The sequence below is a fragment of the Struthio camelus genome, chromosome 10 (assembly GCF_040807025.1).
Source record: "Struthio camelus isolate bStrCam1 chromosome 10, bStrCam1.hap1, whole genome shotgun sequence".
In the NCBI taxonomy this organism is placed as follows: Eukaryota; Metazoa; Chordata; class Aves; order Struthioniformes; family Struthionidae; genus Struthio; species Struthio camelus.
Window position 1 is genome coordinate 12,438,621 of NC_090951.1, and position 25,547 is coordinate 12,464,167.

General features: G+C 41.0%; 1 long non-coding RNA gene across 4 annotated transcripts in view; it reads right to left on the minus strand.

Annotated features, from left to right (window-relative positions):
* The window catches only part of LOC104146375 (uncharacterized), a 196,306-nt gene that overhangs the window by 136,839 nt on the left and 33,920 nt on the right, over nucleotides 1–25,547 (minus strand). For all 4 annotated transcript variants that reach the window (XR_011143161.1, XR_011143163.1, XR_694648.2 and 1 more), the window contains exons 2-3: nucleotides 25,441–25,504; nucleotides 24,844–24,916 (exon numbers count right to left, since the gene is read on the minus strand). This is a non-coding gene — a long non-coding RNA (uncharacterized lncRNA). The remainder of the gene's footprint in view (nucleotides 1–24,843; nucleotides 24,917–25,440; nucleotides 25,505–25,547) is intronic.

Genomic DNA, 25,547 nt, shown 5'->3' on the forward strand with positions numbered 1-25,547 from the left:
ATTTATTTCTCGTATAGCAGTGATTCCATCTGGAAACAACACAATTATCTCCTATCCAACAAGACAGCATGCTTCCATGTGCTACGTGTCATCCACTGGTATCTTGGCTTTCTCTGGACTTGAAAGTTTCAGTCAAAAAATGGAGAAACAGGCTGTGACCTATTGACTAGTGTATAAGGTATGCTCACCTCCTGACAAGACTAGCAAACAGTTAGGGAGGCACCAAGCACTGATTCCTAGGACAATTTTCTGAATGATTGCTTTGTAATGCTATCTCGGTCAAGTCTGACCAGCTACAAGGATACTATCAATAGACTTTGCAGGCTATTATTGCTTGACCACTTCACTACATTTAAGAGGAATATGACCCATCTTATGCTCAAGTGCATGATTCAAGGTTTGCAACTCAAAGTAGCAGAACAGCCAGACATTTTGTGACAATCTACTAATAGCCATGAACATTCTTAAATGAAAAAACCCACATCTCAATGCTAATATTAGTTTAATTACCTACTGTGCTCATAGGGACTAACTTTAACCATGCAAACAAAATTGAAAACCAGCAAGTACTGTGGGTTTTTTTCAAAACATGGTTAATAAGAGAATAGCAATAATGTATCAGAAAAACACAGACGCAACATTATAATTATCCTTCACACTTGCACAGCACGTTTCATCTGAGAAACGCACAGTACTTGAAAGACTAAAATTAATTCTAATTAAACCTCTCAGCATCCCATGTAGTTATATGACATTTACAAAGTGGTAAGTGAGACTCAGAAGCTTAGTAAGCTGCACAGGATGACACAGCTTGTCATTGGTGGAATCAGACCAAAATTCAAGATCCTGCCTTCTACTTTTCAGTTTTAACTGTTAGGCTACCTTACATCTTCTGTTCAGCACCAGGTTTTCTGGTATAATGGAATGACAAATGAGGCAAAATGAAGAGCAACCTATTTATATTCAAAAACCATGAGATTTAATGGCAAGCTAAATTGTTTTAATAGGTGACTATTTTCTTCAGGCTCTACATATGCTTCTTCTCCATTCTCCAGTTTTTCATCTCATACATAGGCTAAGCATGTTGAATCAAGCACCATCAGGAGAGAAATTACCCATGGAAGGGAAAGTCCACGCAAGATGCACTTTCCAAATCTAGAATGATTTCAAAACATAAATAATAACAACAGCCACCGCAACTGAAGTTTTCCATTAGAAATAATTGTTAAAATACATGTATTTAACTAACAGGATTTTAATGAGACTTTTTTCAGTACTTAGGAAGCAAGGAGGGAAATTGAAGAAGTTAGACCAGGGAAGAGATAGTGGGGGATGACAAAAAGAAGGTGCCAATCAGATAATTGCTGAGACCAAAGATAAACGCTTTCTAAAACATTAAAATAACATTTCACATTACAAGAGATGTAACATCTGCAAAACAGCAGACACTTTTTTCAGTCTTTTTTCTTAATTGTAACATAGGAAAAAGCCTTTTCCAATCAGTGAAACTTGCTTAAAGTGCCTCAAAACTATTATTTTAAAACTATTAACAACTGTAATAAATCACAACAATTATTCACAGACCATAAAGGAAAAGGTTCTCAGTCTACAAGAATTAACCATTCTGACTGCAGATACCCTGATTTTAAGAATGTCATTCAAAATATAATTTTTTTTTTTTTTTTTTTTTTTTACAAAGAATATGGCAAATGTGTGTGGACATTTTTGGTGTGGGGAGAAAACTATTACCAATTCACAAAGAAAATTCAAATTTCATAGTCCTATAGCATATATAGCTCCCATTGGCCAAATGACTCCATGAAACTGATAGTGTTTAAATACAGTTCATTAAAATTGCTGGTCTTAGCTATATGAAGGGGAACAGGCTGTGGCACACGAAAATTATAAATCTGATTATAATCATCCGTAAACAGACAAGATTAAGGGAAGAACAATAGACATGTTAAATCATTATGTTTAAAATTATTGAAATGCTTAATAAACACAGGATGAAGTCCATTTAAAGGTATATATGCTGAATTCACCCATTTTTTCATAGTGAAATGACTTAACCTAATGAGTAGCAAACATATTTCCTACTTTTGTGTTACGCTATTGAGAAACGCTGGCCTATAATAAGTCATTTATTGAACTAAGATATATAGAACCATAAGAATCACAGAATAGTTAAGGTTGGCAGGGACCTTTGGAGGTCTCTAGTCTCCTGCTTAAAAAGCAGGGCCAACTAGAGCAGGTTGCTCAAGACTGCGTCCTGTCAGGTTCTGAATATCTCTACCAGCGGAGACTCCGCAGCATCTCTGGGCGACCTGTTCCAGCGGTGGACCACCCTCATAGTGAAAACAGTTTTCCTCATATCTGTTCGGAATGTCTTTTTTTGCAGCTTGTGACCACTGCTCCTTGCCCTTTTGCTACATGCTTTTGAGAAGAATGAATGCAAGAGTATTAAATATTTCTTTATTGACTCTCTCTTTCCACAGAGAATTTTTTTTCAGCATTTGCTATCTGGATTCCTGGATTTCACCCATATAACACACAAGCATAAAGGATGTTTGCTTTTTCTTTTTCTTTGTAAGATTTTTTTGGGTTGGAGACCAGCCATTTAATGTGGGTTTTGAGCAAACTGTAATTAGTCAAACTGGGTAGCTGGAATCATCACAAGCAAACTAATGCACAAAAAGTAGATGACAAACTACTTTAACAATTGGTTCTTAGGCTTTCTGATAAATATTTAAGTCCTGATTTGGGAAAACAAGCTTTAATAACTCTATGCCACATTGTGAAATGGTAAAGAATTGAAATGGGAAATAATAAGATTTTATACCATTGCTGTTCACCCCTAAAATGTTCCAGAACAACTTTTTGAATGAACATTGACATATTTATGTCAATTTATTATCTGCATAAAAACACATCTCAGTCACAAAAAGTAATACAGATTCCTATATATTGTTCCTGGTCCTGGGGCGGGGGGGTGGGGGGGGACTAGAAATAGCTGACAACTCTCAGCAGTCACTAATGCCAAATACATTGCTACTGCAGAATCCTCACTTACTATCCAGACTATCCTCTAGAATCTCATCTATGCCTTTATTGTTTGAGAACTGAGTACATCGTTTACATAGATAAAACAGGATACTGGAAGAACTGTGTGTAACAGAGGGAGAGAGCTGAGTGAGAAGGAGCTGAGAGCTGCTATATTGCAATATCAGATTACCTCGCCTCACATTTACCAGTCTTCTTCCTGAGGAAAACGTCTTTCATGTGAACTTCCACTTCTTAATTTAGCAATAAAACTTTCTTCTTTTTTTTTTTTTTTTTTTTTTTTTTACTGCAGCAGCAGCTTTTCCTGTTTAAAATATTTTGCAATTTTGTCCAGTCTCTACACTGTGGTATTATTTTTGTTGTTTTATTTAAGTGTAGAGCTTTTAACTGAAACTGTAATGTTATGCTGGTACAGGACACCGTAAAGAAAAGGACAGGATGCCATTCTCTAAAGGTGAGAAAATTGCTTGTTTTTTGCCTGTGCTCACTACACCTGAACATTTATATGACAGAGATAATCCTACTTAATAAGCAGACAGTCATTTTATGGGAGTCCTGCTTTTATAATCCTGGTTTTCTCAAAAAGTCTGTAATGCAAGTTTTATTCATTTCCTTCTACAAACTGATACTTTGTAAAGAATGAAGAGACCAGTCTCAGTCACTTGGTTTAAAAATTCACACTTCCTCCACTGCTGTTCAGCAAAGGATTAAAAAAAAAAAAAAAAAGGAAAAGGAACAAAAAAATTGGATTAATTCCACCAAGAGACTCCTACATTCACTGACCAATGTTGTTGAGAGATCTCAAGATATAAAAAGCATTTTTTCCCCCATAACAGTTGTCACAATTGAGGGAATCAGTAAAGAAATAGCGTGATAGGGTTTCTGCTTTGCCTGCAGTATTACTTTTCATACAGCCATTCACTGACATGTCAACTATTTCATGAGAGTGACACAAGTGCACTCACTGAAAGGCAGTGAGAAAAGGTCCTGTTCCTGCCTAATACATTAACAGCCTGTAAGAATTAGGCCTAAATTTGATCAGTGTGAGTTGAGGTTAAAATTCACTGAAGTCTTAGCTAGTTCAGGGTATCCTGCCAGAGAAACCTCACCTGACTCAGTCTTTCAGAGGTACTAAGCACCAGTAGCTCCTCTGAAGAACAACTGCCGTTGTGATTGTCCAGCAGAGTCAGGTCCTGATCATCTGAAGCTGGGCATCCAAGTCTGAAGATTACATTTGCAAATGTAAAGGCCTCTGTCTCTAGGACTCAAAAGTTGTGTTTATTAACAGAAGTGTTTACGTGCCTCTTGAAATGGTTTAGTGTTTCTGTGACAGTAGGATACAAAAGCTGTGATAGGACCAGAGACCATTGGCTAAGTAATCCACTAATACAGGTAAACATGCTTCCTTTAAATAGCTGCTCAGCTCTCAGATGTTCACAGATGAATATTATTGAAAAACAAAGTGTTAGTATTATGAAATAAAAATAACCAAAGGCTCTGTACAATAGGCACTTACAGATTCTAGTTGTGAAATAATACAACTGTTAAGTTCAAGGAATATGCATAAGTGTACAATGTATATATTTATACATGTATCATTCTTACAGCTTATACTATTCTGCAATAAAAGGGTGCACGTGTTTGCAGCCTTTTGTTTTTCCTCAGAACATTTTGAGTACAGCTTACCTACTACGCTTAGTCTAATGCAAACAACCACAGCACCACACGTTATCTCTTACTAATTATTTCTACATCAGTTTCAATTTTCCTATTGTTTAAAGGACTGTTTATTTACTGTTCTCCTTATAAAGATTCCAAGTTTATTTCAATAAGGTCTAAAATACTCTTTTAACATTAAACACCGAGTAGTTGCCTGGCCTTCCACACACAGCTACCTCTCATGCTGCATGGTGCAGTGTGCTGCAGTTTTGCCTGGTATCTCCATTACACAAACCATGTCACACAAGTCTCTGTCCCTCAGCACTTCCAGCTAAGCTGCTCAATAGCCTCTAACACAGAGCAGCAGCAACATCCCCTAAACAAGTGCCATTCCTGCTGGAGAGCACAGCGGAGCAGGTGGGCCTTCAGGATTTCTCTGAAGATGGGCAGAGAGGGAGGGATAGTTACTAGAAGAGCCTAAGAAAGCAGTTTGTTCAAACTGCCAAGGTGTGTAAAAATGACAGTGCTGGTGTGAGGACAGAGAGCAGGAGGAAGTACAGAAGCAGACAAAGGCACGGCTCCACTTGTGAAATGCTCAGGGTGTAAAGAGCTGCCTTGTACAGGCTGCTTGGAGAGTAGCTTTCCTTTCCCTTGTAGGCCTAGACTCTTACTGTTCAGTTTATAATTTAGCGACCATGCAGAGGGTTTTGTTGTTTTTGTTTTCTTGCAAGATGACCAACCATTGCCCATAAAGATATGCAACAACATACATGTCACTTTTTTTTTTTGCCAGTTTTTTCTTAAAAACAGGTTTTACAACATAATAAGATATCTCAGACTAATACAACGGGCCCCACATGAATTAGCTTTCTTATGACCTTTCTGTTTTCAAAGCATTTTCTACTGTTAGTCCTGCAGATCTGCACCCCAAGATAGAGACAGTTTCCTTCCAAACACTTTGAGCTATTTCAGGTTTCTGACGATTTATTTCTTCTCCTTCCACAACCCTGTCCATCTCCTCTCCAGTTTCCTCAACACTTCAGCTGCTATGGAAATTGCACCAGCTGTACTAAAGTTATTTCTACTCTCAAGTGCAGAACACATGAGAAACACGGTCCCCATGGGTCTTTTTAGACTTAATTCTTTAGTCACATCCTCTCCACTAAAACAGAAAAATGTGAAAGGCTATTTCCACAAGAGGTTTTTGGTACTTACCTAACACATCAGATGACTGGGTCCAAAATTTGTATTAGCAGCACTTCTTTCCTCCCCACAACTGCTGCTGAGCCCTGGAGTACTTAAATATTGCCAAGAGGTAAAAAGCCATGTCATTTGCAAGAGCACTAAGAAGCAGGCATCTGTCTCACATCTAAAATATACCTGGAATGACAAACTCAGCATCTTCTTGTTGATCTCATTTGGAAAGTTCACTGTGAGATCCCAGAGCACACCTACCGGATTGGGCCTTGAAGAAGGAAGATCTGAAGACACACAAGCATGGTACTGTCGGTGAGCCTTTTACCCCAACAGTCCAGAGCTTAGAGAATTTATCTGCGATGTAAGACATCTGGCATATCCCCTATGTGAGGGCCTGAACTCTCACGTATATCCTTCTCAGCAAGACCTATGTTCCACTGTGCATTCACAATACAACGTTCACAGTGCAAGAAAGAGAATGAAATGTTAGCCAATGGTTATAGCACTCAGCTGAGTGAAGGATGGCGAGAGCTTCTCTTCCCATAAGTATAAGCTACTCCACATAAAACTGAATAACTTCAGTAAGAGGGACTGACAGTAACAGCCTCCAGCTTCCTGACAAGCTAGCTGACAGAGCATAGCTGTGCACGCTGCCCTTGCTGGAGTATCCCCTCCATTCCCTGGGTAAAGGCCTTCATGTCTAATGCAGGGTTAGGAGTTTTGCAGCATATGGAAGGGCATACCGTGAGGCTGTGTTAGTCTGTGTTATGCACAGAAGCACAGGGGTGCAGATGACTTTCATCTGCTGTGCATATAGGACACGGTGCTGTACAGCACACTTGGCACCCTGGACCTCCCTGTACCATGCACCGTGGTAGACCTTCATGTATGCAGTGAATCAGAGCTGCTATACAGGACACACTGAGCATAACCACACCGCATCACATGCAACAGTCCCAATTATAGCTAAGATGGCAGAATCCTTTTTCTGGGCTTAACCCTGAGATTCTGAATATACCGAGTTAAGTTCAATCCACCTGAGATAAACTGGATTTTTATCCAGAAGCACTCAAATTCTATGTAACACAAGTTCATTGTTCATGCCATGCTTCCCAAAAGCACCCAATGGGTTAAGTAACCAGAGTATATATTACCAGACTGGTAATAACAAAATATTCCTTCTTGCTCTTCTCAGTGCTGCTACGCTGGGAGCTTTTTGCCCCAGAAGAGAAATGAACAGCCACGGAGAAAATAGAAAATTCAAAAGTTTTCAGGGAGAAACCAATCCTGCATGCTGTATACAGGTGTTTATAGGCACCACAGTGACCTTCATAATCCTTGGAGGCATAGGAGAAACTGAGCTTTGATTCTCTTAAGTGCCTGCCTCCTTGATTCATGTTACCTTTTCACCCCTGTTCACATTCTTGCAAGGAGCACGCAAAAAAGCTAAGAAACAACCATGTACAACTAGGGGCAGTGCCCTGTTTTATAACACAAAGTAGAGGGCTGTAGGCATTCTTTAGAAATTGAAAAGCTAGCAAAAAAGGGTGTGTCAGGGTATATGAATTTTACCATCATAATTACCCTGTTATTTAAAGCTAATGAATAATTACTACAGCAACCTTGCTGTCATATAGCATACACCTATTCACCCACAGCTCCAGGTGAAACCAGAGAATCAGATTTGGGGCCCAATCCTCCAAATACATCTTACTGAGCTTAATGCTTAGCTTGCCAGCATCCCATGGCATTAAGCATTGTGACTGCAGAATGAGATCCTTCACTTGCATTTATTGGTCTCAAAAAAGTTTCAAGTTAACCGCGTCTAGTCCTTAAATACTTTAAAATTCTAGGTAATTACTGTTCCATTCAGGTTTACAATCATCTACTGATTCTTTATTAGAATATCTTTGAGCATTTAATGCTTTTTTATATGCTGAACTTTCCTTCAGAGGTGTTGCTGACAGGCAAAAAAAAAAAGACTTCGTTAGTCCATGTAATCCACAAGAACTGAGAAATCCCAAACTGAAAATGAATTCAAGCAAGGCCAGTGAGCTGAAAATCTTTGTAACTATTAACAACACTAAAGCTCTGAAGAATTAAAACACTGAAGTGCCTATATTCTCCTTCATAAATCTTGCAGTAGGGTCAGTACTAAAAGAGTTAAAATGGCTCTCCTACAAGTAAACCTTACCTGCATTTGCTTTTTAAAGCTAGGCAGGTTTTCCAATGACTCTGTGCTCCTGTATAAGATTCAAGTTGAACATGATTGGAGGAGGAAAAAAAAAAAAAAAAAAGATGATAAATAATGTAAATACTAGTTCTGAATCTACTTTCTCTGTATGATTCCCTCCTCCAAGGAATACGAGAGAGAGGTTGTTTTGGAGGTGTCACCAGTGATGAGGAGCGGTGAAAAGGCAGACAAAAACCCATCAGGATTATGGCTTTCCAGGAAGGAATAAATACTTTATTACCCAATAGGAAGCAGGCAGACTCTATTCACCTGCATTATCAACAATTAAACCACTGGTTCATACACAAAGAAGACAGAAATAGGCCTGTCTTAAGCAAATGGGATTTTTTTTTAAAAAACATCTTTGGAAGGGCCCAAGAAAAGAATGTGAACTCCCTCATGGAGCAAAACACTGACCTCAGCTCACCTGTGAGCAGAGGGAAAAGAATGTGCGGGATGGCTCCTTTGCTGCTCCTACTAATTGTTTCCCCAGGCTGTACTACAGACGGCCAGAAGAGAGAAATATGCCAACCCCTCTTCCCCCATCCTCACAGCACAGAAGCATTATAAGGGTCAGAAGCTAACATATAGAGAGAGCTAAAACTCAGTCCACCTAAAAAGGCTCTTTTATAGTCCCTGCCATCACAGTTCCATTTGTGCATTATCACTCGACATAATCAGAGCGATCTATTTGTCATTTCCCCTAAAACTGAAACACATTTATGAATTAGGACTATCTACACCGTGAAAGAATTTAATATTCATTTCTAATGCCTGTCACTTAAAATCTCTATTCAGAGTTCATCCCTCTCTCCACATGGATGCAGGTTGGATGATAATTCTCAGCCAGAGCTGCAGTCTGCTGGTACAGTGTAAGATCAAAAGTATCAGCTATATGTCATATAATAAATACTGCACAAGCATATAAAGCAGAAAGATTTAAAACAATTGAGATTATACAGTCTTTTCTATCAGCTTCAGAAGTATTTTGTTTGATATTTTCCAATGCATCAAGCTCTTACAACGCAGACACACAAAACAGCCACTACTGACGTCACATCAGCCTGCATCACTCTCAAGGTGCTAACTTCCAAGGTGGCTTGACTGCTCATTTTCAACAGTCTTTCCAGAATCACCTTGGACCAGATGCTACCTTTCTCACAAGAAAAGAAAGGCAGAGTATAATCCCCATTCTGTAGCTGGAAAGAGAGCTGAGAGACTTAACAACAACCTGAGAGTGAACGAAAGCACAAAGTTCCTGGCCTCCACTACTAGCATTAGAGCAATTCCTATTAAGAAACAACTACACGTAGATCCAAACCTCCTCAGTTTTATTTGTCTAACAAGGTAAAGTGCAGGCTAAATACACATACATATTTGCCATATTTGAAACTTAGCTGCTGAACATGATTTGCTTTGGACATTTAATTTATTTGGCTCTCATATAACATCAGTTATATGATACCTGGATCTCAGAAGGAATTGTCTACCTGAAGGATAAACTTAAGATTATTTTTTAAGCACCAGCAACACGTTTGACAATAAAAAAAGTATAAGACAACAGGAAATACAGGCATAATGTTAAGCCAAGCACCTGCTGGAACCTATATCTTCTCAACCCTTATGTTAAGAGAGCCTGAGTTCTGCAAGATACCCTGAATGTTCATTGCTTTACAGGACTGAGCCCCAGGACAGAACCAGCCAGTATTGGCAAGTCAAGTATCAGCTGGACAAACAGACACTAAGGGAAGATACATATATGATATTGCTGGAGTGAATAGCAAGAACTGTAACTGGAAGTGTTCTTTATAGCTGTCCTCAACAGACTTCTACCCCTATCATAAAGGGTATGAGCTGTAGCTAGTCATCAGTTCTCAGCTACATAGATTAAAATAAAACAAAAAACTTCTTTGCTGATGTGAATCAAGCAATTGAAAGCTCAGGGAAGGAGAGGGGCTCCATCCTGGAAAACCCACTCCTTAAAGTAGTATCACTGTTGAAGATGGCAGACAGATGCTAGCATGCAGATATGCAAGAATTCAACCTAAGCTGACCAAATTCACATGAAATTAGCACTAATACAAGAAAGCTCCCAGGGAGGCATTCGATGCCAATCTAGTCAGGCTTTCTGTCACAGAACAGAACTTAATTCTTCTAACCAAGCATCACATGATTCCCAAACACAGGAGGAAATCTGGATCCTTTCTCAGGGGAACACTATGGGGGAAGTTAATCACTAAAAGGGGCTCCACCTTTCAGACAGCAAACACAGTAGAGTAAGTCAGTATTAGGGCAGGCACAGCTCTGCTCACGGCCACCTTTTAGACTGCTCTTCCCTCTAGTCCAGACATCATGCCGATGGGCAGAAAGTCCAGACAAGAGCATGCCACACGGCAGGGCTTCTCTGCTGGGCTGAGCTACATGTATCCCAGGAACTGTTGCAAATAAAAGCCTATCTCACTACGAGGGGAAGGGGAAGCAACACAGGAAAGGCGCCGCTAGTCCTTCTGCTCCTGCCATTGGGGTGAGGAGCCACAGATCTCTTGACACTAAGCCTGAGCTTTTCATGGCTTCAGTTCCCTCAAGGTTTTTCCCCCTGCTCTTCCTCTGCTTACCAGCAAGGGTGGCTGAAGAGAGAGTAGAAAGCCTTAAAAAAATAAAATAAAATACTGGGGGGATGGAGGAGGAGGAAGGAAAGAGCAGCCTGGGGGTGGAAGGAACAGCCTGAGAGCTTTGCACAAGGACAAAGGCAAACTAACTGGGGCACAGTCAACGCGTAGATGGTGCAGGGTGTTAAACTCCTCCTGGAATGCTCTCCCAGGATTAAAGTCACATTGGTGTCTGCCACTTTCCAGTATACTGGGCCTCTTTGCTCCCATTTGCTTTGGTGATTGACACACTTTTACACGTGTGCTTCTCACTGTTAGTTGATTTGCACTGTCTTTCCTGAATGACCTCATGGAGACATGGGGTAAGAGATGCAAAGAAATGCCAAGCAACAGAAGGACTAAAGCTAGAGATCATGCATCTCAAACTCAAGCTGCTGTACTCTCTACATCTCCAAGGGAAAGAAAAAAAAAAACCAGACAGTTGGACAGGACAAACATTGCTGAATCTTTGCTATTAAGTGAAACCAACTCTCATTATTTCTGCACCTGCCTTGTAATTGTGACAAGCAGGGTAAATGCAAGGCACGCTACTTAATTTTAGTTTTCTGAAACCACATAAAAATGAAGCAAAATTTGGATTTGGAATACTATTCCTGTTGAAACAAAACTTTATAACACCTTCTGAGACAGCTGTAAAACTATTGCTGCATATCAAAACAATGGAAAGACAGCCTAGTGGGTGCTAATGTGGCAGTTTTATAGCACATTATACCTTTTAGCTATTTTTATGGATTTACAAGAGCAGAATTTCCCAATTGTTCTACCTACCTGAAGGCACCACTGCCATGGATATAAGTCATTCACTCACTCATCATACGCAAAATGTTAGATACTGAGTGCCCAGGACCCAGACTGATTATTCACAAAACCAAAAAGATGATGAACAGCTACTCTGTGGGGAAACACAGAGATTCAAAGCTATCGTTTTCCTCCCTTAAAGATACACTTCTTTTCAGAAATGCAGAAGCATTGACAAACCACAGAAACAGAAAGAGCCTAACAGCCAGTATTTCAGTTTGATAATATATTCTAGTTCAGCAACTCAGTGCCAAAAAAGAAGGACATTAGAGCCTGAATGAACGCTTTCAGAATGTCACAGTTAGTGAAATGTACCTGTAACAAGCTTTTTATTTGTAGAGTGTGCAAATTCATTATTGCATATCTTTAATAGTGTGCACACACACACACACACATACATACAGTGAGAAAGAGAGAGTATATATATAGATCTCTCAGATCAGGAGCTTTGGTGAAGCCTTTATAACATGTTTCTCTATTTCTCTACTTTTCTCCAGCTCTACTTCTATTATCATTACTTTCTGTTTCCATGGGAGATCTCTAGGCATTAGCCTTAGAAAGCCATCTAAATTACTGAGAAATAGGAATAAGATACCTGCAGGGATTGCACACCTGGGCCCAGAGGTTTCAAAGCACTGTATATATCATTTTCAGATGATCCTGAGTTTTCAGGCATTTGGTCCACAGGGGGTCATCCTGGTGATCTATTGTAATTTTCTAGAGCCAGTTTTTTGGTCTGTTGGGCTTTTCATTACCTGACAGGAACTCCTATTTATTTCCTAGCAGTGAACCAGAAAACGCCTCATGATTTAATGAGTCTATGGCTAAAAATCACTTTAAATACATGCCTTCCTCAGAGATCAAGTGGACTTGCCATAGTTTTAGAACCTGCATGGCTTATTAAGCAGAGAATACTATATGTACAAAAGACATTCAATAAGCCAGAAGAAATCTATTTAAATGATTTGTGAATGGTCGGTCAGAGAACATTTAGCACTTTTCTGATGCAGCAGAATTACTGAATACATGGTCCAGAAACAGACAGAAGTAGATATATAAAAAGAAGTACTGGAAAAGAATAGTGCAGTCATTCACCACTGAAAGTCCTCAACACCAGATAGTTGTTTGCTGCCCTACAAAGTGTTACTTCGGCAGCAGCACAATTTTAGATGACCAGAAGCTCATATCACAAAAAAACATCATTCTGACAAGTACCTTTACGAAAAGTTCCAAAAGAAAGTCCAGGCAGGTCTGTAACAAAGTCTTTACCACCCTCTCCCCACATAGTAACCAGGAAACCAACTTCTGACTGAGCTGCTCCATCAGAACTTCATGCTCTAGGCTCAGAAGTGCCTGCTCTTCTAAAAGCCAAAAGAAACTCAGACGAGCTAGCGAAGCGTAGGTCAGGAATAGGAGAAAGTAGCAAACCCTGTAAGAGGAGAAAGACCTCAGCTATCAGATTAGTCCTAGAGTGCAGGCTACAGTTCATGCCAGTCTCTGAGGAAGCAGAGAGAGATGACAGAAAGTGTTTTGGAAACTGTAGCTAGAGATGCACAGAGGAGTTATTTTATTTTAATATGAGGCCAGTCTCCAGTGGAGCATTGATCCTGGGCTCAGAGTTATGTTTGTCCACATTCAGCTCCTTTTCAGGGTGGGAGAAGATGGCACAGGTGATGTGCTGTTTTGTAAGCGATGAGAGGAGTCCTGGTACTGGTTTGGTCAGCAAGTACACCCTAAAACTGAACAGGAAAAGGAATTTCCCAAGCATTAACCAAGATACAAACACTTCCCTTTACAAAGCACTGGGAAGAAAAGGGCTCCACCCAGCCCCCAATCTACAGAGCCTAAATATTTACCAAAAAATCTGGTCTTTCAAATTATTCCCTTTTAAAGTGGAACAATTTACTTTTCTAATTAGCAAATATAAACAAGTCTATCCCTCCCTGCTTTCTTTTCTTCTACCAACTGATCTTCTACCGCTCGGTGACTGAGAAAGACTTCTTGCTCTTTTCTGGGGATAGGCCAGCATTACATCTGCAAAGCTGAAAACTATTTCCATATTTGCCTGAAAAAGGGCAGTTGTTCATTTCAGTACATGGAGTGACAGAGGCCAGGGCTAGAGCTCCCAGCCAGTGATTGAAGAGAACTGGATCTGACCCACCTTTCTGTGGGTCTCTCTGCTAACTTGCCAGGTTAACACTACCACCACCTCTGTAACACCACCCACCCCAGAGGGCTCTTATAGGGCAGCCATGGTAGGGACTGCAAGTACACTGATGGCATGGCAATGGATGCCACCGAGGGAATGCTCTTCTCCCTACACACCGTGTTCATTTCCCTTCAGGTGAACAGGGACTGGAGCAAAGCCTTTTGTAATGAGCATAACAAAAGGCAATGAGTTGGCCCCAAAGCAGTAATAAAAAAAATATTTAAGAACTCCTATAATAAAAAAACACATTCAAATAACTGGGTTTTATTATTTCCCACAGTTTTATTTTAATACATGACTCAGGGTGTGGAGACAAAGGTGTGATTCAGAGCAATAATGGGACTTCAAAAGTTTGTGCCATCAGGGTGGGCTAGGCCCTCCCAGTTGCCATCTGCAAGAAGTCCCTAGTCAAACAAAATTACTACCTAGGTTCACGTACACTTCACCCATGTAAGGCAGAACATGCATGAGGGATGGTGGGTCCCTGGGAGGGATGGGCAGGAAAGGTATATATGAAGATAGAAAATACTAGAGATAAGCAGAAGTGAAGTGCTAATCTTTAGCTGCTGCAAAGTATTGATAATACTTTGTACTAGGTACCAAAAAAAACACACAGATGTATGCTGGTTCTTAATCCTTGCAGAGGATATGCCCTTTGGACATCAGGAGACTGAGCACCCAGAAATCCATGCACTATGTGGTACCATCAGCAATGGGTCAGCAAAGAAAAATAGCTAAAGCAGGTGTATTTAGCCACGGCAACATACAGGTCTTCACCCATTGTGCTTGGTTGTGGCCTTCTGCACATACCTGTAATTGCTCCACTGAGAGAATCACCAGTATTTTAAACAATTATCCTTGTTCCTCTCCTTCAAGAGCTCATCCGAGGAACTGTCAGTGAAGAGAAGCAGATGTTGTTTGTGAATCACAGGAGCCTAACCAAGCCTAACAAGGAAGTGCTGCATTCAGCCATGGCCAAGTTAAGCAAGGCTCTTTGATTTGTCACTGGCTTCCCCAAAGCCCCAAAGATTTGCTCTGAGCTCAGACTGAACAGCCAACAACTCAGGTAGAAAAACACCAATTTGTCTGAGTTGACGGCAGCTCCCTGAGCTATTTCTGAAATGCTATAGGACTTGACTCAACAATCTGAGACTTTCCAGCTGAAAATAATCCACGTGCCACAGGCTGACTGCAATTCCAGTTCAATAAAGCACTAAAGGACAGGCTTCATTAAGAGCACTTGCAGAACAGTCTGCTCTCCTATAGTTCATAGGTGATACAAAGTCTAGATTATCACTGTTTTCAGCACTATACTCCATGCAATGCTGGACTTCTGTGCCTCAGTGCTTTAGATCTGGCTGCAGTTGAAGGCATTGCTCTTTTGAGCCAGACTTCCAAAGAAAACAAAGTCATGTTATAGGTGTGTCTGGCTGTCCACCTCTTCCAAATCTGAATGAGGGATGGAGGTCTGCAGGCAGAAACCAGGGGGTATGTAAGCACATACGCAGAGAGTCTAGGAAGGACACCAGGCAGAGCACTGAAGGGACACAAAGAGAAAGAACCAGAATTAGAATGAGCTGCAGGACACAAAGGCATCCTGCAGCAATGTGGATTTGTTGTGTAGCAGCTGGGAATACTACTGGAAGGGAGGTGAGCGAAATTACGAGCAGAGGGTGAGCTCTAGATTCTGGTCCTCCTCTCTGTTAGGGACACGGACTTTCATTAGCCTTCAAATTCCTCTTGCGTCTTCTTAAACACAGTGTGCAGACAGCAAGTGAACACCAACACCTGGCTTAAACTGCATCTTTCCAAGAGGTTGATGCATTCACATGAAGGATGATTGGCCAAATGCACACACACAGAGGGAAGACCAGCTGCTTTCCAACATTTTCTCCTTCTCTATTGGCAAGTTACTCCAGAAAGAAGAAACATGCTGCCTTGGAGAATCTTCTGCTTCTACTTGCATCTGTGTAGGCTGCTCCCTGTCTACAGTGAGGGCCCTCTGCACTCTCGGTAACCCTACAGAGAGGTGCAGCCAGAACATCTCACTGCACCCACCCACCTCCTGAATTTTGTCAGGCAACACCGAAAGAGCCTAACCCCCTTCTAGGCAAAAGGGCAGGTAGGAGAAAAACGTGATGCTATCATCAAAAGTGTTTGGAATGATGCAGTGCACAACAAATCCCCTACCCTTGTGATGATACTGTTAAAGCCTAACATAAAGAAACAGCCTCCTGTCCCTCCTTCACTTGAAAAAGCCCACCAGTGATAATACTAAAGTATAATAGAGTACATAATGAGACTGCAGGGCAGTCCAGAAGTGCACATCTCATGTGTAATCCAGGGCAGATTGCAACGGGAAGGAAACATTTCTTTTGGAGATGGACAACCAGGTCCAGAGAGATAAGAAACTTGTCCAAGATTCCAATAAGTACCATTGTCTGAGCATCATTTACTGTATCCCGGTCTGGGGTACATAGTAGATGTGAACAAATAAGCTCACTGGCAATCCTGCCTACCTCTCGCATCCCTGATCCCATGCTTTTCTCTAAACCAAAATTATTTTGACTGGAAACCATCCAAGGCTGGCAGGTTGTAAATAGCCACTCAATGCTGAAAGAAAACCACCAATAGTGCTGCAGTGTTCTTAAAGTCCCTATTCTTTGAGCAGGGCAAGGCAAGCAAGGCTTGGTGGAGCTGGTCTAGCGCATGCAAGTGGGACAGGTGCGTAGCAGTATCCACACCTCTCTCTTCCTCTGCCTTGTGTGTGAGCAAAGCTCGAAAGTAACCCAGTTGTGTTCTGTCTGAGAGCGCCTGTACCCTGCAGCAACCAGAAAGGAGGGGTGGATGGATAACACGATGTACTTGCGAGAGCCTGTCATCTCTGTCTCAGCAAATTCTGGGGCCTGAGTTTGTCATTAGCGTGGAAGCCAAGCCCAGATTTTAACCTCCTTGCAGCTCTGAGTTTTCCCTGTTTACCAGGGAACTATATTTAATAAAAATCATTCCAGCGGGTTTAGAGCGTAGTTTCCGTGAACTCTTTTAATAGGTAAGTACTGGAGGGGACGTGTATGAACTCAAAGCACAATGCATTGGTTATTACTTAAACCAAAAATACATTTCTGTCTCTAAGACAGCTCTGTATCTTGTGTTTAGGTGAGCTCTTGGCTAAGACTGAGGATAATCTCATTTGTGGTCCTCTGTTCAACCATTCGCTCATGCGTTAAACGAAGAACACTATGCATATTCCAATTCTGTTACTCTTCTCAAAAACTGCACTACTGTACAGATAAGAAACACTGTCTGTTTCTTACTAGTCTATGATACTTTCTTGCTAATAAGCTGGCATATCTGTTGTAAAAAAAAAAAAGATTTTTTGTATTTTGAAGACTGTTATCTAACCTAGTATGCCAGATTGATTTCCTCATTCTCTGAGGCACACAACAAAGTAAGATTCTGCAATGGACTCTCAACCCCAAGCCATTCACAGCACGCCAGTAAAGCACATTATGTCGCTCCAGACATATTCACGCACATCAATCCCATCCATGCTGAACAGCCAAGGAACACACCTTTGCAAGAAGATACTCACTAGCAGCTGAGATGTAACAGCTTCTTAAATCACCCCTCCAGTGGAATGGGCTATAGGAGTGCACCTTGTCCTCCTCAGAAAAAGCCAATATGCTAATGTAAAGCCTCTCACCCAGGGAATGCAGTTCAGAAAGCCATTTAAAAAGTTGTTCCTTACTACTTCTTGGCTGTTAACAGTTAACAGCTTCCAGCTGAGACCCAGTAAACGGCTGCGTAAGCACTTTTTAGTCAATTCTAGGGCAAAGCCAAACAAGTTGGTTCAAACCACTGCTAGGTGGCTCAGCTGACTTGTTTGATTTTGTCCTGGAAGAGTCAGGCGCACTCACAGGTCAGGAAGAGTTGAGAGGGAGCTCCAAACTCGTGGATGAAAGGACCTAACTGACACCTCAGGCATTAGTCCTTTTCAGGGTAAAGCCTGATACCTAAAAAGTAGGAGGCAGTGGTCTGCTATATTGTGTCTCAGCGGTAAGTCTGTTGCCCAGAACTCTGGGCAACTTCCCCTGGCTGTTGACTTACCCTCTGGCAAGCACAGAGCTGCTCTGCCCTGGTGTCTTCAGTGCAGCCCCACAGCACGCTGACATAGCCGTGGCCTGGGCTGCTGCAGAAAGCTACGCTCCAGGCTATGCTGCCCAAACCACTGCAGGAGTCCCCCAAGCACTCAGCAAGAGCATAGCCACCAGATTCCAAATGCAGCCACAGTGATTTTGTAACATGATCGAAATGACGCAGTATGTATGTAGTATCAATATGCAGGGTTTCAAGCAACCTAAATGCAATCAGAAACAGAATTCTAGAGCTAATGCCATCAGAACTAATGTTATTAGAAGCCTTTAAAAAAAGATTGTATCTTTTCTATGGATAACTGTGATAACATCTGGCCTGATCTGAGAACAACCTTCATCTAAATTATAATTTGGCCATACTCAGACTGGGAGAACACATGGCAGAATGATCCCCAGTCCTTTGCTCTACCTATTATGCCTTTTCATTCATCAGCTACAGATACACAAGTAAACTGAATGGCAACACTGAATGTGTTACAGCCACCCTCACAAAAATGACTCCCTCTATATAGAGTATAGAGCATACTCTATAAAACTGTGTTTTGCAGAAATAAACTGAAGGATTTTTAGATTTTTAAGACTGTGTGAACTCAAACCTATTTCAACAAGACTTCACAGTCTTCATCATGAAGACTTTTTACTGCTGTAGTAATTTTAATTTTAAGCTAATAGGCCAAACTTTGAGAAACATGTACTCAAAATAATCAGCATAGGAAGCAACTGGGAGCACTTTGATTTAAAATATTGAGTTACAGGACCAGATTGCCATCTACTGGGCTTCTCAGATAATGACAAGAGCTCACAGAAGTGAGAGATTAATTCGTGTTTGACAGGGAAAATGTTTCAGTGGATAAAGGGAAAGTGTTAGATACGATCTAGTTTCCTTTAGGAACTAGAGCTTTTGACTCTGCCTAATGTGTCATGCTCAAATGCCAGATAAGGAAATAAGAGCCAAGTGATAATTATCCTAAGATATGAAAACCAGTGTGTAACTGGTTAAAAAATCCCTCTCAAAAAGTAGTTATCCACAATGAAAAGAAAAACTGTAAAGAAATTTCAAGGTGGGTTCCCAGGCATTTATCCAAGGCCCAATACGATTCATTATTTTGAGTGACCAGAGGCTAAGAATTTGTGCGTGTACCTCAGCTGAGAGCAACTGCAAACACAGAAGCAGGGAGGAATATCACTTTTAAGAAGTGGAGGTGATTATTTCAATCTAGTTAGCAGTTGTGATGTGTTAGGTTCAATTCTATGCACAGTTTAAGACATCATCTTCAGAAACTGAAGCCAGTCTAGGCAAGAGTAACAAGAACAAGATTTAGAAAGTATGTCCCTGGAGAAAGAACTGGAGAAATAAGGCTTTTCAAATCTATACAATATGATGCTAAAAAGAAGTGTTCTAGCAAACCGACAAACTGAAAGTAGTTCAGAAAAAATAAAGGTCAGTTTCCCAGTTACCACTAAGGAAGAAAAGACAGGATTATGCTAATTGCAACAAACAAAATTTTGTTTGGCCAGTAAGAAAAGCTTTGTAGTTGTTACAGTAGTGAAATATTAAAAATAAAAAAACCACACACCCTACAGTGTTGCCAGAGATCTTTAAAAAAAAATTCATACACGAAGCACTTGTTCTGAACTTGGTTATCCTTTGAGATCTCTTTCACCACTGTTTTTCTATCTACTCTGAAAAACACACCAGTTGTACAGGTGCTTAACTGAAAACAGTTTCTTTCAACAACCCTGGCTCTATAAGCCTCATTCATCCACAATCTAGAAACAGCTCTTTACATAATCTACTTCTGCTTCATCTCCTTTCAAGGTGCCATGAATATCTTTGAAGGGGCATTACAATTTGAACATACTATGGCCCATTTCATACAGCTGCAAGTTTAGAAACGCGGAGATTTTATACCAAATATGTAAGTGTCCAGAAGTGCACACCTCATGTGTAATTCACCTAAAAGACAGCAAATACTCTGGTCACCAGAATCTAAAGATGAAAGCCTGCTGCACAAAGGGAGTTGTATGTGCAGTGAAGCATCTGGCTGGCCCCGATTCTTCCCTACGTTGCTAAAACACTGTCCTTTTGTAGGGGCTCTGGAGGGAGTTATTCACACTAGGTGGGCCTCCACTGGGTACAAGCTGACATCCCTCCTAGAGGAGCTCCAAATACAGTGATCCCCGAAGCTTCCCTGAACTTCCTAAATTTAGGGAATTCAAGCTTCTAAATCTTGCATACAACCATGAAAGAGTGCAACCAGTCAGCCCAAACAGAAGTCCTACTATAGCTCTTCCTCATGCCCAAGAAACGCAATAGCTTGCAGAAGTCAGAAAATAAACTTGTCACGTCTACCGCAGATGAGCGGGCTTTGCAGAAGACCTGATTCTCAGCCTGCTTTTCCCAGGATCACAACCAGGCCCTGTTCAGAAAGCCACTGGAACACACTCTTAAAGCTCAATCCTCTTATAAGCCACTCTTGTAAGCCTGAAGATCACTATGTAGCTGCTAACTCCAGCTCTCAGTTACAAATCCTGCCCCTTACTGAAGTGAAAGGGACCCTTCCCAGGAACTCCAAACAAGAGGAAGAGACAATCAAATGTTGTATTACAAACACAGACCTCCCACTGCCTTACTGCATCCTATGGGATGTTTTTGGTTCAAGGGGGTTGCTGGATTTCCATGTAAAGCCCTGCGTTCCCAGCACCCACACTAACCCTTATAGAAGGCTCCACTTACTCTTTGGCACATCATGTTTGAATTGGCCTGAAGAGCAATGCTTTGTAAGGGCGGTGCGGTGCCTGCTGTGAACAATCTTCGTACCTGCTGATAGGGGATGCCCCGTGCATTCTGGTTACTCAGCCCTCAGTCATTTAAAAAGGTACAAAGACAAAAAGATGCCCTTTATTTTTATTTGTAATAATCAAAGAGCATGATAAAAATAAAAGCAAATGTATTAGTAAGTTTATATTTAGCCACAGGAATTTTCCTTATCTGCTTCAGATGCTTAGCCAGTTTGCACAAGCTAATTAGCCTCTTCGACCTATTCCAGAACTGGAATACACCAGGAGGAACCTATTTCCTATTGCCATTATTGCAGAGGGCGATCAGAGCTTCCCAAAAAAGCCACTTTGGACAATTTGCTCCTTCGTTGGACTAGAAGAAATGATTCTGCCTTCCCTTTTCAATATCACATGTCCCCCATTTCCTTGTTTAGTTACTGGGGAGTCACAAAGGAGTCACACACCAACATAGCCTCCTCTGTTACAGCTTTTTGAAAACACAGAGGTACAATATCATACACTACCAGAAACACAAAACACACCAGTTTTTCCCCTCCTTAATCATATACAGACTGAACATGACAGAACAAGGTGATGGAGAATGCAGTGTTTTCACCAAGTACCTGCCCCTCCTGCACCTGACTATATGTAGGGTTGCCTGTTGGGACCCATTCACATTAATCCTACTTAACTGGAAAGGCTTCATAGAGTTCCCTCCCGCTGATGTCATCATTTGCCTCCCAGCAGAAGGCCCTTCTTCCTGCTTGTACTATTGCTCTTAACCCTCATGTCCTATTACACAAAGGTGATGAAGCACAAAGTGACAGCATTTGTACAGCCACATTCCCAACTCAGCCATCAGCTGCGGGGCTGGGCAAATCCCTCTAACACAGACTTGGCACAGAGCACATCTACAAGGACAGTTCATATGACAGCCTCCCACCCTTTCTGCATATAAATAGGCACAGGTTTTGCATAGATGCTATTCAACATGGCAAACTTCACTCTCAAGTTTATTATCAATCAAAAATCACTTTACAATACCAATCCCATAGCTCCTCAAATTGCCTTTTGCTAAACCAGCCAGCCCACTGCTTGTTTAAGGATACAGTGCAAGATAGTTTATCCCTCGAAGTAACTATTTCCCAACTTTTGTTTACACTGACTCCATTAAATTCAAAGTTGATTTATGTTTCTTTAACAACTATTTTCAGCAATAGGCATGGTCCTTTTTATTTTTGTAGGGTTGCTTATCTTTTAAGACAATAGCAATTTGTTGGGGGGGGGGGGGATTATAAAAATGGAGAAAGCCTAGGAAGTAGTACACAAGTCCTTGTGTGTCATGGACAATCTTTACATTTCTTTAACTTACCTCTCTTCCCATATGCTTCACATATATTAATGACCATATTCATCTGAAAGCTCAGTAGCAGCATCACTCCTTAACTGGCATATTAAACACCCTTTATTACTTCTTTCCAAAATGCAATAACCAAACTGGCATTGTTTGCCTTCTTTAAGAGGGCAGAAGTAGCAATGAATGAAATAACTGGTCCCAACAACTTTAATAGTTTCTGTACATTTCAGAACATTGAGAAAATGAGGACAAAAATAGCAACAAAAGAGAACACATGCAAGCTTCATTGCATCCTCTCTGTGCAGTTGCTATGCAGCAATTGCCTTCCTACAAAGAACTTTGGCTTTTTTGCTTACTAACGTTTCGTCATTCAAGTAGATACAGTATGTTCAGATCCAAAACAATTTAAAAGAAGTCTTTGCTCTGAGGAGCTGTCTCAGATAACTACTAATTAGAACGTACATGCCCTCCGCCTTGCCCATTTTGGAACTATATTAACCATAGGACAGAATATATAACCTAAATAAGCAGCAAACACTACCACAAAAAGAGAAGAAAAATATCCTCTCTTCACCCTCATGCAAGAAATAGTAAAACCAGCAGGCACTCAACTTAAAAAAAAAGGAAAAAAAATAACTTTTTTGGAAGCTAATGTGGACAACCCTTTGTCACTGCTGTCTTTTCCAACAGGTTTCAGGCTCACTGCTATTTTACACTCCTATGGTTTGCTATTGATACGTGCATACTGAAAGCTCATGTTGCAAACTACCACTTACTTTCTCCTTAAGCAAAAGCAAAAACAGTCGAAATTTTGAAAAGGGAAGTCATTTCTTATGCACGCACTGGGAAAAGATGTAGTGAATTAATGTTCTTAATACGGACTTAGGTAAGGAATTTAGCCTCTTTCCTGAGGAATGAGAGAAGAAAATATTCGGCAAAAAATATTCTGCAAAGGTCCAAGACTACGCTCCTAAATTAACTTTTGGGTATGCCGCAACCTCTTCTTAAGCTGAAACAGTAGTTTCTAATGCAACCCTCCAGAACAAGCCATTTCAGCTTTGATAAGAGGTACCAGCATGGATTTCCTGGCTGTATCCCCTCACCTATAACCATTATCCCATATACCATGCGCTCAGTTTCACATGGCAGGGAGAGATGCGCTGCTGCTGCACAGCAGCCATCCTCAGCCTCCACCACCAACACAACTGCATGCAGCCCTTCTAGCCTACCCCATTTATTACCCAATAATACTTAATAATTAAGCTAAACTTCTTACAATCTTATTGCCTGCTCTAGGAAGTGCATTCTGGCAAACATCACAAATACGCAACTATCAAAAAAAATGCTGTGCACACAGAGAAGAGGACAAACATCATCTGTCTTTTTTCTTCACCTCCCAGGGCAAGGGTACAGCTCCCTTCAAATGGACATCTGTAAGATCTCTACTCAAGAAAACTTTTTGCTTCGTGTTGACATTCTTCAGAACAACTATATCTGCTCTGCCATTGATGGAAACCTGAACAAAGCAGTCTTGGTGCCAGCCAGCACTCAAACTTCTCTGCTGCCCCTCAGGCAGCCTAGAGAGGCAGCTTTCAGCAGGGTCCAGCAGGCAGCCCAGGGGCTGGGTCCCACTTTTAGGATGCTGCCATCAGAGCCCAGGGAGCACATGCTGCCTAGCAGCCAAAGGTCTCCTCTTGCTTCTGGGAACAGCCCCACACAAAGGCAAGGGCATGGATGCTGCCTGTGAGGGTGACACCCCCAAAATAGGGTCTAGTCCTGAAAATGGAAGATGTGATACAGAATATCCTGGCTGCAACACAATCAGATGTGCCAATTCATAACACTTCTGCTCCAAAAAGTTTCCCTGGGATGGTGCTGAGATTTCACCCCTGAGGTTCTCCCGTGCCAGTGCTGTTCTTTTAGCCTCATTCAAAACGCACCACATGTGAAACTGGATGGGATGACAGAATGCTCTTAGGGTTCCTCTAAAAGCCATAAAGATTATAAACATACTTCAGAGCAAGCCAACGTTTCTATCACAGCAAAAGAAACAACTCAGTGAAGTGTTATGCTTCTACATGACCATTCATTTAACAGATTTTGTGGTTGTTCCATTATGGTTAATTGATCCTAACTTTCATTAGGTTCTTAGCACCCAGTAATACCATTAGTTCCAGGAGTTCTTGATTTTTGTACTTTCTTTGATGAACATCAATTTTTTTTTCTTAGCTTTAGCAAAACCAATAGACTGTCATAGATGAGTTTGCACAGAGTTAATCTAACAACATGTATGTAAGACTGCCATGTACAGATTGCCTTTCAGAGGTTCTGGAAATTATTTTAGTTGCTACCAGTGGAAAGCATGGCTCTGAAATGATCATTTAAACCACCTACAAGAAATAGCTAAAATAATAGCCTGCTTTAGAACATTTGAACCTTCATTTCTAGTCTTCACATTTCCCCATCTATAAAATGAAAACAGTAACACTGTTTACAGAGTTCAGAACATAGTTCTCCTTGTAAAATGCTTCCGCATAAAAACTACACAATAATTCAATAAAAGCACAGTTTACAGGTAGTTAGTCAGACAGCTCATTTAGAAACTACAATTCTACATAGCAATAGATCAATTTAAAAAACAAGTCTCAGCCTCTGAAAAAAATCAATAAGCCTCCCAATAGCAGCAGCAATACTAAGCAGCTTTATAAAGTAAAATCACTTACGATTATCAGCTTTGTAGAATAGTCCGCGGATTTCCTCAAAGGACTCATCAGTTTTCAGGTTGCACTTTTCATTCTAAAGTCAGATAAAATCAGACTGAAGTCACCACAGAAGCTTCCCATCTGTAACTGAGGTCTTTGCTACAATCCAAGAATTTCCTTTTCCCATTGACACCATCACACCACCTCCAATTTCTTCTACCAGACTGGTTGCCCCACTGATGCATGTTAACTACTTCCCACACCTCCCAGATACCAGATACTCTTGCTGAGAAAAATTTTCTACCTTATCCACTTTCAGAATAGGCCATCCACATGGGAATCCTCTCTCAGGCTAGGAGGGCCCACACTGACTGCAGAGCTGCACACAGAGAGGTCTTCATCTTGATTCATATGCAAGGAATTGAACTAGGGATTTCACCAGTAAATGCTTAGCTGTTACAGCATGAACTAAAGAGCCTAAACTCCCAAGCTAGGATTTAACTTTCTGCTTCTATCTCAAGGAGGAAAAGACATCATCCAGCGACACTCAGCTAATGCAGTTTGCTTACAGAGCAAATAGAATTGAATGACTGTATGACATGATCTCCTTACTTTTACCTTGGCATTCCTATGTTCTCGTTGGAGTGGAGTATCCCGGTATCCATGTATTTATCCTCAATTCCTGTGTGAGAAAAGGAAATAATAAGTATTTCCTTAAGTTTGCC